The sequence below is a fragment of the Barbatula barbatula genome (assembly GCF_947034865.1).
Source record: "Barbatula barbatula genome assembly, chromosome: 17".
Taxonomy (NCBI): Eukaryota; Metazoa; Chordata; class Actinopteri; order Cypriniformes; family Nemacheilidae; genus Barbatula; species Barbatula barbatula.
Window position 1 is genome coordinate 13,980,087 of NC_136780.1, and position 17,502 is coordinate 13,997,588.

Below are 17,502 nucleotides of genomic sequence, written 5' to 3' on the forward strand. Positions count from 1 at the left end.
TGTGCCTTTTGTACGATTTTCTTTCGCGCTGTTAGGTTTGGGGCGGGGCTTCAGTACTGCTTTTATCAAGTAATTGTACGTTTTTGTACGAATCAGCCAGCTCGTGAAATAGTTACGAATTCACAGGTTGGAAAATCATGTTTTCCATCATCTGTCCTCCACATTTTCTTTGGCTGTGACTTAATTTAGTCATATGTAGGTCAATCAAGAGGCCTTAAATACCGTTGACGTTAAACAAATAAAAAATATCGTCAATGTCAGCCTGAAACCTCGTATCTCCATTTTTCATGGTTTTTGCTACTACTGTTGCTCACCCTTTATTTTTGACTGTGGGTTTTGCCAATGTTTTTGCATTGAAAAGAGCTTGTCAACTTTGAGAACAAAATGTTTAATTATAAAAAATGTAGTAGTTTCTTCCCCTTTTTATTTGCCGCATAGTGGCACTTTTAAAAATATGAGCTTTCAATCCGACACAGGCGATATGTGATATGGCATTCTAAAAGTGACTTCTAGTTTGAATAAAGTCCTCTCTAAACCCATTTCCCTAAGGATCTATTTAAAAGAGAGATTTAACAAGCATTTAATATTCCAGATTACAACTAACGCACACACACAAACATGTCCTGGCATGAGGTGTCTGTCAGGAAGCTAATTGTCATAATCAGGAACACTTGCTCCTGTCAATGAGTCAGAGAGCGAGAGAAAATGAGAAAAGAGAGAGAAGGAGAGAGAGAGTGCAGGTGGACAGAAAGGAGGGGGAGACTGTAGCTAGACTGCTGGGCTGTCAACAAAACATTGGCATCCTTCAGAAAACCCTCTGCACTGGATAACCCCTAACTAACAGCTCGCCAAATACCAAACATGATGGCGAGTGAACAGAGGGGGGTGGCAGGGAGAGTGACACATAGAGGGTAAAAGAAAGAAGTGAGACTGATGATGACATGGTCTCACAGTTTACCAATGACATCCAAATTAATTTCTCTTCTGCAAAATAATAATCATGCTATTGAAATGAAACCTCACAAGTGATAACTTTGAAACGCTCTTCATAGGCAGCATCTTTAATAGGCACACAACTAGTGCAGTTCACACGAAGCTCAGCTTACAATTCACGCAATATTTTCAAGTTTGATGTTAGCATGTTGCTGGCTAACAAATCGGTACTGGCCCGCATGGACACGTACTACCGACTTTTTTTCACATTTTGTGTATTGATGTTTTATAGGGATGGTTTACTTGAAATTCTGTCATGGTTCATTAACTCTCGTGTCGTTCCATACAAAAAAGAAGATATTTTGAAGAACGTTGGTAACCAAATATCTTCTTTTGTGTAGAAAGAGTCGTATACAGGTTTCTGAAAGAAATGTTGACAGAAATGTTACCTTCAGACTTCAGCAAACTGTTTTTAGTCTGAGAATTCAACACGTGAATCATAGATGAAAGCATCCCTCAAATGTGTCGATCCAAGCATAAAACTACACATCAATGGTCAAAATGATCAATGGTGTGATATTTCTGTTACAAAAAACTGGGGCAACTAAGTCTCTCTTGTATTCATAGTTATACTGTATATAAAACCAAAGATGAACATAAACCTAATTTAGTCCATCAGGGAAGGTACGCAATTCTTATCTATGATCATTATTTTTATTTTAGGAGTACATCACATATAGGGGCATTTTCACACCCTGGTCTTGTGTCTTCTGAGAGCACGGGGGGGAAATGCAGAAAGGGGAAGACTACAGAATCGTGGCTAAACTTAGCCGGTTGGCAATTTATAGTCAAAACACTTGACAAGAAAGAGAGCGATAGAGCGAGGCAGAGAGAGAAAACGAGAGATGACAAGAGTTCAAGAGATTAGTGGTCGTGTGAGTCTTATAACACACTGTAATGCTGTTTATACCAACTCATAAAACATTACTTATCAACTTCCTCCACGCTGATATGATCACACTAAATAATTCATCACATCTAAGAGCTTCTTTTGTTTCATATTTGATAATCAAGCGTAGCTTAACAATAGCCAGTGTTTTTACCCAGGCTTGTGTTGCCATGGTAACCATGAGTATGGTCAAGAGTCAACCCTGTCACCAGACGCCCCGCTCCTGTCCCACACTGTCTGTTTTCTCTTTATGTACGTTTGATGTGATCGGACGGCTCAGGTGTCACCTGCTAAACTAGCAAGAGCTAAAGTCGCTTCATTAACAATTAACAAAACGGCCAACTGATATACTGTATATATATATATATACACACATGTATAAACTGCTGCATACTGCATTTGGGAATAACAGGGCTAGCGCGTTGCTCTGGTGATCACGATCGTTCTGCGACACCGCCCACCTCGCAAACCTAATTTTAAAGAAAGTCACACATTCCCACGTTGTGAGGTGGCGGTATCAAGTGTCCAACCAACACTAACTCTGATCAACCCTTTGGGTGGGTTGGGAGGAGGAAAGGACCTGCTTTTTCTCCCACTCGTGTTTCTTAAAAAAACAAAAAAATGACTGCGATTTTTTTAGAGAAAGCACGGCCAAAAGGACAATTCTGAAAGGAGGGTGGGTTATCTTAAAGGAGTAGTTCACCCTAAAATTCTGTCATCATTTACTCATGTTATTTCAAACCTTTACGACTTTCTTCTGCAGAACACTAAAGAAGATATTTTGAAGAATGTTGGTAAAAGAACTGCACAGCTTCCCATTCACTTCTATTGTAACCAATGTAAGTGAACGGGGGGCTGTTAACAACTTTCTTTAAAATATCTTCTTTGTGTTCTGCAGAAGAAAGAAAGTCAACCAGGTTTGAAATGACAAGAGTGTAAGTAAATGATAAAGGAATTCACAATAGATAAAGAGCCTGTGTGCTTGAAACATTATGTGCTATGAAAAAGTCTATTATTAAAATGTGTTTTATGTCTTTGAAGCTTTGGTGTGGTAACTTTACATATATATTTTTTAATATTTGAAAAGAAGCAGTTCCTTAATGTATTATTCAACATACTGTAATTTATTAACAATGTATTATTTTAAAACATATATTGAATGTTTTAAACACTTTTTGAGTGAACAATCCCTGTAGAACGGGGTTGATTTAGGGTCACGTCAACTAGACACTAATCAGATTCATTTACAGTATAAACAATATAAAAGCTTTGCAATAATTTACTTTAATCAAAAAAGGTAACATATAACATAACACTATATTTTACAAAATATATTCTTCAAAAAAACAGAGCCCTTCAAATTACACATGACCAGAAGACTACACACAGTAGGCGATCTTAAGTAAGACATAAATTCGGTAGAAATGTGTTGTGAATCAGCAGAGATTTAATGGCAAGACTTTTGTCGTGTTCTGGTAGTCTACAGCAGCTTTTGACTGTCAGCACGCTCAAACCCACGCTAAAAGCTTCTGAAGTCACCCCATTAAAGCACAGCTGAAGAATAATGAAAAATAATAAATAATTTACTGGGTAAATAACTAACTCGCTAGTCAGTTGTTAGATGACTGGTTAACCATTCCCAGACCGAGTGCCGTTTGGCACCGTTTCACCCTCATCTAGCTGTTCTATATGCCAGAAAAAGGCATCACCATCAAATTAAATGTTGGTCAAATAGACAAAAAGACACACCTGTCCCTTTCCCTTCATCACCCATTTTCCAAAATTGACAATCAAGCACACATTGGACTGGCAAGGGCGGAAACTGGATCTACCGATCCGTAAGTCAAGGACACGCACAGAGATTGAACAAACTGACAACTTGAATTTTACTGTACATTATTCAGAGCAACTACAATTTTTGCATATTGTCACAGCGTGCTAATTCAAGCACTTAGATGGCTGACAGGACGGAGGAAAATGACAGCAAGGCCAACACAACCGCACAACGCGAGAACGAGGAGCCAGGATTCAGCCCGCGCAATCGCTCCAAACAGGTTTGAGAGTTTTACGTACGAGACACTTATCCGTCCAGCACAAATGTACCTCTTCACTGTGATGAATATTTCATGTTCTGATAACGCTTTTAAGACAGAACTAATTAACGCAAACTAGTTGATCTGGCATACGTTGAATCAGTTCAATTAAAAGCACGCAGGCAAACTCTACATGCTAATAGTGAGAGCAGGGGAATAATTGTATGTTTGAGGGGGAAGTGCTGAATGTTAAACAGGTCTTGTTAACAGCACTTTAGCACTCGGCAATGAACTCCTCTTGGGATTACAGACCCTTGATAATGGACTAATGCCGATCAGGACATCATACAACATTTTTTTCGGAAAGAACATATATGACAACAAAATCCCTGCCCTTACGAGACAAAAACATATGAGAATATATGGGGAAAACTTTGCAACATATACAATTATAATGAAGTGCTTATATTTGTTTAGATTTGAAAAGCAAAACCAAAAGCACGGACACCATCTTCCAATGGGTGCTCGACCAAAAAAAAAACATATCAGAAAAATATATGTACAATCGACATATCAGAGCTCCAAAAATATAAAAATTTTAGAATTATATTAATAATAGACTTTCACATAGCTTGTGACGTGTCTGATCAATATGGGGTCAGTATTGTTGCATTATTCTGAAGAAATATACTAACACGCAAATAAAGAGTTTCACAAAATAATTGCACAAAAAGCTAAATATATGTTTGACGTTCCACAAAAAAGAATGGAATTCACAAATAAATACAATGAGGTTTGCAAATAAAAAGCGCTCAATGGTTAAAACAGTTATAAGAAAATATATTTTCTTTGCCTAATAATATATTTTATATGGGGAGGTTTGGTAATGTAATAATCCTCATTGATCCACTGGTATTTCATTCCAAAAGGATCTCAGGTTGCAGACTTTTTACAAACTGCCTGTTCACCAGTAAAGATTACAACGAATCTCAGCGAAACTTCAGTAAATGTTAACAGTTCTCTGTATTATACTTGATATGACTATATCAAACATATGCTTCATAATTTATCAGCATCTTAATACATGTTTGATAAATGACGTCTGACCGTAATGCATTAACGGCATTGTACACACCCATCTCTACAGAAAATAAGCAATACAAACATCAACGACATTACTTTATTATTTTACTGACTCATGTCCTAAAAACATATTTTGTCCGAATATGATTTTGTACTGCCTCCTTAATACACAGACAGTGCGGACCCGGAATATGTTCTCCCTGCACACTGAACTAAAACCAGTTGCACATTTACTTGAATAGTTTATGGGGGTTTTGGGAACATGAGCCATGCCCAAAATGACCTCGAACCATCTTTGACTTGATTGGGAAATTTGCTAAGCCAGCATTTCGACACAGATCTAAAAACCCTTCTGCCTGACAATGCCGAAGGCTGCAATGGCTCTGAAACTCTCAGAGACGAAGTGTTCTGTGGTATCGTGGGGTAAATGTGTTAGCGCTGGGAGTGTCTCCACCCTCCCTTAATGGTTAGTTCTTGGCAGTCAGGATGGGATGAAAAGTAGAGAGACAGACTAAACCATCTTCTGAAAAATAAACAGGGCTTTTAGGAGACAGACGCAAGTGCTGTCCACGGTTTCACCTGACAATGTTTGATATGGTAATGGCCTTCCTGTCCAACACTGAATGAAGAAGGGACAGAGAGAACAATCAAAGCACGTGTGGACATTTTTTGCTGCGGGAAGTAAGTTGTGGTGAAAACGACCATTCATATCACCTAGATATCTCAATTGTTTTCAAAGCCCAGCAATGAGATTGAACAAAGATCAAATAGAGACTCTTCTCAAATATTTCTATTGTTCATTTTTTACCAAATTCAGATGACAAACAATCTGAGCTATGCCATAATTGTAAAGTTCTCTAGTGTCATTGTATTTAACAAATTACTTTGCTTGTTTCTGTTCTCATGATCATTGGTATACTTACACCACACATGATAGGAGAAGCATTTAAAAACTTCTTATGAGTGTCTAAAGCTATGAAAAGGCAATTTTAGAGCAAGAATGGTTGCTAACATGTTCTCAGTGGTTGCTTTGCTCAAAGTAATAATAGTCCCCAAATCCATATTTTCATCCTAAAGAAATTGCCATAGGGTCTTGTTGTAGGTTTTGTAGTAGTACGCATCTCATTCACTCATAGACGTGCAGAACAAGCAGAGGACATATTTCAGCCGGATGCAGCCGGAAAACAAGTTTTAATCGCACAACTAAATAAAAATGAAAATAAATATTGGTGCGCATTTTGTATACCTCACTCACGAACAAGCGCAACCACAAACGCACTTCACACAAACAAGTGGCTCTAAGTCTAATGCACCTGCCAAACTGTATCGCACGTGTGCTTCACTTTTATTTATTCTTAGCACAGACCGTTTTTGTTCGTAGCATGTGCGACATATACTGTATGTACAGTCCTGGTCTATGTGGTCTATACTGTATATGCAGGCATCACTTTAAATATTGCTCATATTATATTTTACAAGCGTTTCACTGTTTGAGTGAGGCTACAGTCAAACACTCAAGTTTCTCTGCAAGGACCCGCCAAAATAAGCCTGCTTGATTTTAATAAGATGTAGTAAATTTTAAACTGTAAAACTACAGTATACTTTAACTTTAAATATATTATAGTACACAATACGTTTAATGCAGTTTAATGTAGTATACTACATTATTTTTACGGACAAATGTATTTACTACTGTATTAGTATATTAAGTATATTATATTAATAGTAAAGCACTGAAAATACGAACTCTGAAAATTCAAAAGGTAAAAAACGAATTTGGAGAAAACAAAAAATGATATGGCCCTAATTTAAACATTTGTATAACATTAATGTGGTTTTTTTAGTTAGCTGTCTATTTATGTGATGACCTGCACTTGTTTTATCAATGCTGATAACAGATGTATACTGTTTGGCCTGTGCTATAAAACTTTAAACCTCTGTAGCACAGGTGCTATGTGCAGAAAAAGTTAACGTACAGCCCTGTAGACCATACCATTTGAGCACTTGCATAATCCCCCAAAACATTAATACACACCAATCCAAAAATAAACAACTAACAGGTCTAAAAATGTGGTGTAGCATCGATATTTTCAATATGTAAAACTTCAGTTACATTTAAAGTTGAGCAGTTACATAAAAAAAGAGTTTGCCTAACCCTAAAAGGACGAAAACAAGTATAGGTTTAGCTAGTGAGGGTTGGCATACCTCCCCATGTGTAAACATCCTGCATTTACGACCACGTGTGGTCAGAAAGTAAGCCAGTGACGACAAAGCAAGGGGGGAGTGCGATCATGTTCACGTTTTTCATGTACTTGTTAGCGTGTTTACTTTTCAAACCGAAAAGCAGGACTGGACGTGGGGTGGCACAGGAATACAGTGTTAAATCTTTAAACCAGTTCTAATCTGACTTTGCCAATGAAAGATAGAGAGTATTGAGACGATACAAAGCAAAGTGGACAGAGTCCAAAATAAAACAAGATGAGAGAGAGAGTGAGAGAAAAAACAGGGGGGGGTTGGACCTCAAGACCACATCCTCTTTTCATCAGACCTGGAGTGTAAACCCACTGCTAGGCACTCGCCCCATATACGCTATCTCATTTCCAGGGGGGTTTTTTCGCTAGAGTTTCTCCCTCAGGGCTTTCCACGCAGCCTGTGAGCCCCCACTGAAATATCACAAGGCACCTGAGGACACAGGTCTTTGTGGGGCAGTTCCAGGGAGGTCGGCTCCAGTTTAACCCACACACGGAGGGCCTAATCTAGAGGGATGAACACGTCTAAGTGGTTGATGAGCACAGCTGTCACTTCACACACACACACACGTATTCAAAGTCACCAGCCTCTAAACACCTCTAGGGAGAAAAGCACCTGTATGCATCCCTGCTTAAACAAAAGAACCACCATTCTATCGTTTTGGTCACGGGTGTTTTGTTTGATAACACCTGTGATCTGTGAAAATGAACTTAAATGGCTGCGTGAAAGAATAATCATGCCTGCATTTGACGTTAAATATTGATGAACACAGGCCACCTTGTGATGTCACACTGTGCAGATGTTTTATGCACAGCAGAGTTTGCAATTGTTCATTAGAGCTGATAAATCGAACAAATGCGGATGGATCAACATGTGTGGACATGCACGCCCGCTTTGTGTGGTCTCAACAGTGAGGGGGAGATGCTGGTCCCCAGTGTTTTGCAGGTTCATGCTTTCTAACCTGTTACCCACACAACACAGCCCACAACACGGGGAGAGCAGCCATCTTCCACACACAGTCCACCCACACACACACACGCATGCACACACACTCAGCTGTGTGTCTTGTCTGCTTGCACCCCCATACCCTGCCACCCCCCACATCAGCACCCTCCTCACTCTTTTTTCACCATCCACTAACACACACTTACACACAAGGCCAGTTGAACTACCCCCTCTCTCTCGATATCTCTCTATCCCTTTACACCACCAGCCACCACCTCCCCCATATCTTCCCGTTCTGTGCAAATGTTCAGATTAACAACCGCAACCACCCTGAATAAACAGCGTACTGCACATTCTTGTTCAACTAACCATATGAGCATCCTCTAGATACACTCGCACATCCTTACAGAGACAAAACGTGTACGCTTAGGCATCAAAACAATGAAAAAAAAACAACAACAAATGATGTGGTGAGTGTGCTTAAAGATATTCAATAGTTCATATTAACATATCAGCTGACATGAACTACAATGAAAAATAATGTTTGTTAAAGGTCCGGTTGAACGTGCAGTTTCTGCCAATCTCATATTAATCTTGAGTACCTATAGAGTATCGCATACTTCGTATCTCCTAAGAGTATTTAGTTTTTATCACATTTATAAAAGATATATACAGCTGTACGATTATTTCCGAAAACAGACGACTCCCACGGGAGGAACTAAATCACGAGCACACAATACACCATTGCATTATCCCTGCATAACTTTTGATTCACTATAAGTTTGTGTTGTTTACATTATGCACGTACGTGCCGATTGCTAACAAAACACAGACAAATTAATTAGTTTGACTTACTACGTGCAGTTCATGTCCGGTATCTTTTAGCACTGGGACCGCGCCTCTATCAGTTTCAAACGATCTGCAAATCCATATATATCATCCATCCCTGAAATGCGGTCAAACAAACAAACACACCTCAACTTCTCTAACTATCGCAAGAATAACAAGCTGCATCTGCAGGCCCACACGCAGCCTATCTTGATGGTAAGCGGGTCTTCTTATAACTCCTCTGTTGACGCATGAGTGGGCTCTTTCTTTCGCTTTGCCGTGGGCGTGCTTTTACTGGAGAATAGGTCGTGTGCAGTCGCAAGTGATTTTTCCTCCATTGGAATTCACTATCACAAACTCAAAGTACCTATGTTTAACGACCTTAACAACGACCAGGTAACCGATTTGAACAGTCAAAAACGATGCAAAACACAGGTATTTTAAGTTTGTTCACAGCCAAAATCGCCAGTTTTAAAAAACGGTTGAAATAACACTCACAGTGTATATATAATCCACACTCTCAAAGTGCTGAGTTAATTTGACCTTTTTTAAAACTGGCGATTTTGCTGTGTTATAGTGAATTTCTATGAAGAAGATCACTTCCTGCCCCGTGAAGTCATGTGCAATCATCCTATTGCCAATAAGGGACCACGAAAAGTCCGAAACCTGTTTCAAGCACAGAAATACTACGTAACACGTCCAACTCATTTTTTGACAACTTGACCATGTTTTGAGGAGCCAGCACATTTAACAGTGAAAGAAGTCAAAATGTTTGAAACTGCGTTTAATCACCCCTTTAATGTTAGTTAATGCCAATGATATTGTTCATGCTAGCTTATGTTGCATTAACTCACAGTTTTGATTTTAAACATGTATTAGTTAATACTGAAATTAACATAACCTACGAAATATAAACGTTTTAGAAGTATCGTTTATTGTTAGTACATATTAGCTAATGCATTAACTATTGTTAACAAATACAACCGTATTGTAGTTTTACCAAAAAGGTTAACTCGTACAGCAAAACACTGACAAAGTGTCGCATCGTCAACAGGCCCCTATTCTATACTATTCTATACTGAGCTTAGACAGCATAGACGGTCAATACACCATACCCCAGAATATTCCTTTAGGAGTTTGTGAAGTGCCAGACAAGAGCAGGTATGATAATCCGGCTCCATTAGTTCCGAGAACACAGCGCTGCTCTTTACTCCTATTTCACCCCCTCTCTTCTCTTACCCCACACAGTAAGAACCAATTCCCCTCCCCTGCTTTCTGTTGACACAATACAGCCACACCTGTGAGGAAGTCGATAGACATAGTGGACCAGAGCCCCCTCCTTCATAACATTCTCTTCCATTTATACACAAACAGACACAGACTTTCCATTAAACAAAAACACCTGGATGCACAACATGAGAGCTGCCCATTAGAATCTAGAGAAGAAAACTGTGTGCGCTAAGTCTTGTAATGTCAATACTTTGTCAATGTGAGGGCTGAAGTTGACTATAGCAAATATTATCTTAATACTATAACCATTCCACCTATAAGAGGTTATCACTATTATATCTCTGTGTGTCAGAGAACAATTGCTTTATTTTAAAGTAAGAAAAGAGGAAGCCACTACAGTGTACCGTGTTAAAACAGAATGAAACTGACAATGTATTGTATGTAAGAACACACAAAAACCTTTGTCTTTTGTGATAAGTTGTGGTAACGCCCCCACGCGGTGTCTACACAGAATTTTGTAATGCCAAAATGTGTTTTCCATCACAAGAGAGAGGAAGAGAGAGAGAGAAGGTTGGACGTGATCCCTGCTACAACAGACACCTGCCAGCACCCTCAGGCATACATACAAACCATCAAAAACATGACTGGCTTTAACATCAAGACACATAGCAATATCCAGGTCCACGAATGTCCGTGGAGCTTGTGAAAGAATGGAAATATTGTCGGGAACAATATTACCACGTTAGCCTGACATCTACGCTTCATTCCCTGTAGATGGGCACGAAGACAGTTCCTTACATAATCAGTTCTTCTGCTCGACGGACTCATTTCTTCACTTGTTTATATACCATAGCGTGTCAAATAAAATACTAGGCAGGAAGAACTAAAACACTGTGGCACTGTTAATAATTATTATTCATAAGTTATTCATTGTTACAGCATGAATTATAATGAATTCTGAACGTGCAGCTCATTGGACAATTTAGAACACATGTTGCTCTATGGGTATGGCAACCACAAAGCCATGGTTTAACAATAGTTTACCCATGGTGTTTATTATAAAACTAACACGAACAGTAATCGATCCTCAACAAAACACGGTTACTATACTATAATAAACCCAAAGGGTTCAACGTTTCAAGATATGCAATAACACGCTTCTAACTAACCAATCATTCATCAGAATCGGATGCACCTGTAGCAACCAACCCGGCACAGAGAGAAAGCGTCATAATAACACGGAGCTGCGCATTCCTCAGACAGACGCGTGAGTGAAACATTGTAGCGCGTAACCGCGCATTCGAACGCGTCGCGTGCAGATTCATCGTGCGGCTGTATCGAGTCAAACAAGTGGGGTCGCTCTCCTTAAAAGCAGCCCGTCGGCGAGGAGAAAATGGAGGAAGACGGAACTGACCAGCTTTAAGGGGGCAGACGGGGGAAAAGACAATAACTCGAAGCAGCGCGCTGCAACACACCGACACCCAGCGCTTTCCCTGGGCGAAGATGACTTCTCTGATATACTGCACTCTCTTCAAGTTGAGAGAACTATAAGTCTGCGCGAGCGAGCATTTAAATGTGCGGGAAATAAAATAATAGAAAAGTGAGTCCGAAAAATCCCCTTCCTTTTTCTGGTAGTACGCTGGGTTTAGGGTGTTGACGCAGCAGAAATTTCCAGCTGGAGAAATTCCCCTTCGGGAGGTTAAATGAGGGGAAGAGAGGGGAGGGTTGAGCCCTGCCAAAGCCGCGCGAGCTTTACATTTAAACCCCCAAACGACGCGCATTTTAGGAATAATAACTGCATAGAATTGCCACTTTATATTATAAAACGCGCCCTCGGCTTGGTTAAATCTCTATGAAGTCTTTATAATCGGGCGTAAAGTCTCTCATCACTCCAATACAATTCGCCCGTGAATGAACGTCTGACAGCTGTTCGCACAAGCGGCGCGGGTATCATCTGTCGCGAGCGTGTTCTCACCTGGAGACGTCAAACAGGTTGCTGTCACGCAGTTTACTTCAACGTCGTGGAAATAAAACGAACGAGCCGGCGAGCTGTCACAACTCAGTGGGATTGGCGGCCTCTCGTGAACTCGCAACTTCAACTTACCTTGTCAGCTGTGTACCTGTGCGCGAGCGCGAGCTCATATCTCCTCCAAGCCGCGCGAGTGAATTACGAGTCAACTATGGACGCAAACGCAGCACGAGTGAACGCTGAATCGCGCAATGGTCCGATCGCGATCGGAAGTGGGGAAAGGTGAGAGAGGCATACCTGTTAACCCATGAGTCCTGGGTTGGCGCGATGTCGATGCTTTGGAGCTCCGATATTTTGGTCTGGACGGAGAGGGAGAGAGAGCACGTCCAAAATGTCAGTAGTCAGCTTGACTCCCGCGAAGCGTTTGTGTCCGTCAGTGTAATTCCCCCTGGTCGCTCTCCCTCTCTCTCCTCGCTCGTCTTTCTCTGTAATTCTCCCTCCCCTGCTTTTCCGTGTCTCGGTATCAGGAACCAGCCTCCCCCTCTGTCTCTCTCTCTCTCTCTCTCTCTCTCTCTCTCTCTCAAATACAGGAAATGAGGCAACATAAACGCTTACATTCACCATCAAACCCTGGACAGCTCCAGCTGAACTCAAACAGCCATTAAGTCTCCGGGGTCATATTTGAATGTATAGGGGGCAACAATGTTGCCGGAGTTGTGTAATCGCTCAGATGCTTAGTTTACTTATATGGCAGGTGAAATATGAGTGTATTTGATACTTCTATTTGGAAACTCCCGAAAACCCATAAATTACAAAAAGAAACGATGACAAAGATGACATTATAGACATTTTTTATAACGTCTATCAATGAATTATAATATGCGCGTGATTATAATAGCTATATTTTATATTATAAATGGCTCAAAACATTTCATGAATAGGCCACAAGTCACATTTACCATCAATGTATTATAGTAAAAGTGTAACCATGTTTTTTGAGGATTACCATTTGTATTACCGAACGTAAACGATGGTTACTGGAATAAAGCCATGGTAAACAAATAATAGAAATGGCTGTGCTTATTAAACCTTTTTACTTGCTGTGTAACGGTATATAAAAACCAGCTTGGTCAGTTAAAGTGTGTGATAGCTTTTCATTTTTTTGATTAATCCTAAATTTGCAGGGTGAATAGAGAGAGAGAGAGAGAGAGAGAGAGAGGGAGAAAGTGTGCGTGCGTGCGTGTGTGTGTGTGTAGGTGTGAGCGCCTTCTGCACGCTTTTGTGTGTACAGTTCTCGCATGCGTGGAGGGTGAGACACGCCCCCTAGCGGCGAGAATAAACGTCGAAAGCCCAACGGCGACAAATCATCACGCTTTTTCATTTTCTCAGTCTGCTTGGAAAGTGTCACCTAGCTACATATGTACACGACAGGGGACGTGGTTGTGTGAACTTATTTAGCATTAGAGTTTAATAAAGTGCTTCTACAACATTGCAAACTTCACGTCTTAACTTTACACCAGTTTTGTTATATGAATCATGCTGCGCCTCACCTATAAATCTCAAACACAACAGTCAGGCCATTTTGTTGTGCACATGTGATTGAGAGCTTTGGCCGGATCAGAGCGTGTTAAGGACAGTGTGTGTGTGTGGATTAAACCCATTGACCCATGGCAAGGCTTCTGGCTCCCGTGTAAGCGTGTAACTCTGATGGTCTTTAGCCACTCTGTGCGTCCACAATCCGTGTCAAAATCAAGCTGCTTTTCTCTCTTCCTATCTGTCTGCCTTTCCGTGCACGCCAACGTTAGTCCGACAATGCCTGCCTCTTTAACACCAGCCCCTCCATCCAAACTACATTAGCCCTCTTACATATTCATTCATATCATGAACACTCATTAAAGGTAAACCAGAGGGACAATAGCCGGGACAAGAATGACCTCACACGCAGAACCGACCAAAGACAGAGTTTAAGAGATCCCTCCCCCATTTCAAACCTTCAGCAGGCAGATGAGAATTATTTTATCATTGTTTGTTCAAAAAAGAAAATACTTTTTATTTTTTGGGTCGAATGATGTAGGTATGACCCAAATCAAATCTGATCAAAATCTTTTTTTGTATTATATTGTTTGTATTATTTACTTTATTATATTTGTTAACTTCTTAAAATGAAAATTCGGTCATCATTTACTTCAAACTTGTATGAAGGTATTTTGAAGAATGTTGGTAACCGACATTCACTTCTATTGTATAGACACAAACCAATGCAAGTGTCGTTGTTAATTTTTGGGTGAACTAACCTTTAAATCTGACCAGATGTGTGTCAAAAAAGCACAAAAGTGAAATTGACAACTTAGTAATCATGGTATTTTCAGACGTCTATACAAATACATTAAGATGCTACTTACTAATGTATACTTACTAAGCCGTACCAACTAAATCTATTGTTAACCAAAGGCTGTGTTTAGCACCATTGTTACTCTTACAAGATACACATTAAATCAAAACGTTTTATGTTTGAGAATGAATATGCAAGTTGTTTGATGGGTTTATTGGTTTGTACCAAGAAGGAGAGTGTTGGGCTAGGTGGAGACAATTTGCCATTTGGACCAAAAACATGTGTTAAAAAAAGGGATAGTTTACCGAAAAATGAAAATTCTGCCATTACTCCCTCTCTAGTTGTTCCAAATCTGTTTAAAGTTATCTGTATTGGAGGAATGATTGTAACTAAACAATTCTTGGGCCCCCTTGACTGTAGTAGGAAAATTACAAAAGTAGTCAAAAGTGCCAAATACTGTTTGCTGTACTTTCTTCAACATATCTTCTTTTGTGTTCAGCAGAACAAAGAAAATTTAAAAGTATATTTTCCTATTATGATGGTCAATGGGGTACGAGAACTGTTTAGTTTCAAGCAAATCTCTGTGTTCATCATTTATACATATTTGGAATGAATTAGACATATTTGTTTTAATCCCTTTAAGCATGTTGCTGTTTTCGTAAAACGTTTCTATTTAGGCCAGACAGTGCAAACACATATTAACTCATCAATAAACTAAAACACGCACGTAAACTGCAGATCCTTGATGCGTAATGAAAAGAAAACACTCCTGTAAAAGACAACCCAGGAAACAAATGCTGACATGTGTTTGAACCACGACAACAGGAGGAGAAACATAAATAGCATCCTTAAAACTTTCTGAGGGCTGAAATTAATTGCGTCTGTACTTCAGCCCCCCTGCCGTGAAGCACCGCGGAATAATCGCTCGCGTCAAACAAGCGGGCGCAAAATATATATAAACACAATCCGTCACAAAAATAGCACGGATGCGTTTCAAAGCACCGTCCCCCCCACCTTTCACTATCAATTTGAAGGCGAGCTGAATAGCGTTCCGTTTCTGCCAGTCTGTCAGTGGATTTTGAAGGGAGACCAGGTGTGCGTCTGTTTTATTCAGCGACGGTGCGGTTTACTATGGGGAGCTCGGGGACGAGGTGTCCGTCTAGGGGTGCAATGTGACGATAATGGCAGCTGACAAAAACCAACACAGACTTCTATCTAAGAACACCTCTCAGAAGAAAACAAGCAAAATAAGAAAACAACGTGGAAGAGGGTGGTGTAAGTTAGATGTGCTGTACTATAGAAATGTTATGAAATATCAACCGAAAGAACAGATCTTTGGTCCATTGTTGGCTAGACTAGTCAAGTCTAGTCTTGTGTTTCTGATGAACTGGTCTAGCACCTGCAGGCTCTTGACATCAACGTTGCATTTGTGAAAGCGGCCAAATTCTGTCCAAAACAGTGGGCAAACGATTCAAATCCAGTTCGAGTATCTTGTTTTTCTCGATCGATTATTAAATATAACCATGGTAGGTCGGTCTTGCTATGTTAAAAACTGCAATAGCATTACGCAGAGTAATTTCATGGATAAGCCCATGGTTCTTTCACTTTCGATTGCTCCATATATCAAACAAAACAAGTAACGGTACATATCAAAACAATAATAGCAGTGGAGTATTATCCTCCCAAGATGGCGGCACCACTGCAACATGCAACAAAGGGTGGGCGTCAGATTTACATTCTCTATAGGTCATAAATCCCATCCTCTCAATGTAAACGAACAGAACGTTAACCAAACAAAAAAATCAAATTATTTAATAATTTGATTTAGTTCTTATTATGCTAATGTACGTTTTTTTTTTAGTTAGTGCCATGAAAACTGGGCCGTGAACTTGATACCGCGGCTCCACCTCATGCTTACTACTGCCCAGACTATGGCTCCAAATGACGTCATCGACCCAATATGTCAGCGGTCATATCTGGAACAATTGTGTCTTAATTTCTCAACAGTGGAAGTAAAGGGGGACACATCTTCCATCTTTTTTACGGTCTATGATTTTAGTACAGAGGTTTGTTACTGCCACAATAAAACAAGTATGCGTATTTATTTGTCAAAAATTGTAATAAATGCTTACTTTAGCATTTGCATATACTGACATACAGTACTTTGTATTTATAGTATAATTTATTTCTCATTACTGTTTCTGCTCATTACTCGTTGCAGAAATGGGTTTAGCGAGCAGCTCACATTCTTAACATTTCTTGCACTACATCTGCTTTGACAGATGCGCCGATTTTTTGGAGAAAAGAAAACACAGAAGGGACAAAATCAGTAATCTGGCACTTTTTCAACCTCTGGCTACATTAGTAACTATAGCTAGTGGTTACCTAGCAACAGTTATAAACCGTTACCGCTTGTATACAAAGTGCTCCTCACAATGTTACATACATGAATTTTGGAGCAAACTGCTACAATGTAAGACCTGTGAGGTCAGAATGAGGGGGCAGAGTCAAACCAGACGGTCAAAGCAAGTGTGAAAACAAGTCTCCCTGATTTCAAACTACTCCAGTTAAAGCCCCTTAATGTTAAAGACCGGCTGAATCCGGGCGTCTCTCCTTTCTCTTCCCACTCCACCCACTCTGTTTCCTCTACTTTCTCGTTTCTTTTGTAGCACTGAATGGCCTTGGCTGACCATCACTAACCCCCCTCACTGCTGCCCACTGCCTCAGCCCCCTCAGAAATCACTCAAGGCCTCCCTCTCTCTCTCTCTCTACATCTCACTCCCTCTCTTGCTTCTTTTCTGTTCTTTGCAGTCAGAGGTGACCTTCCCCAGCTTACAAGCGCAAAGAGCGGAGGCTTGCCTCCTGTTTAGCTTTAACAAGCTCCTATCTTTTTCTCTCTCTGTTTTTTTGTGTCTGTGTTTTTTAAATAGAAAAAACAAAATCCACCCAG

General features: G+C 40.1%; 1 protein-coding gene across 1 annotated transcript in view; it reads right to left on the reverse strand.

Annotated features, from left to right (window-relative positions):
- The window catches only part of zbtb46 (zinc finger and BTB domain containing 46), a 70,757-nt gene extending 58,023 nt beyond the window's left edge, over positions 1-12,734 (reverse strand). The window contains exon 1 of the mRNA XM_079477669.1: positions 12,518-12,734. The gene's annotated coding sequence lies outside the window, so the exon portion shown is untranslated. The remainder of the gene's footprint in view (positions 1-12,517) is intronic.
- Between the last annotated feature and the right edge of the window lie 4,768 nt (positions 12,735-17,502).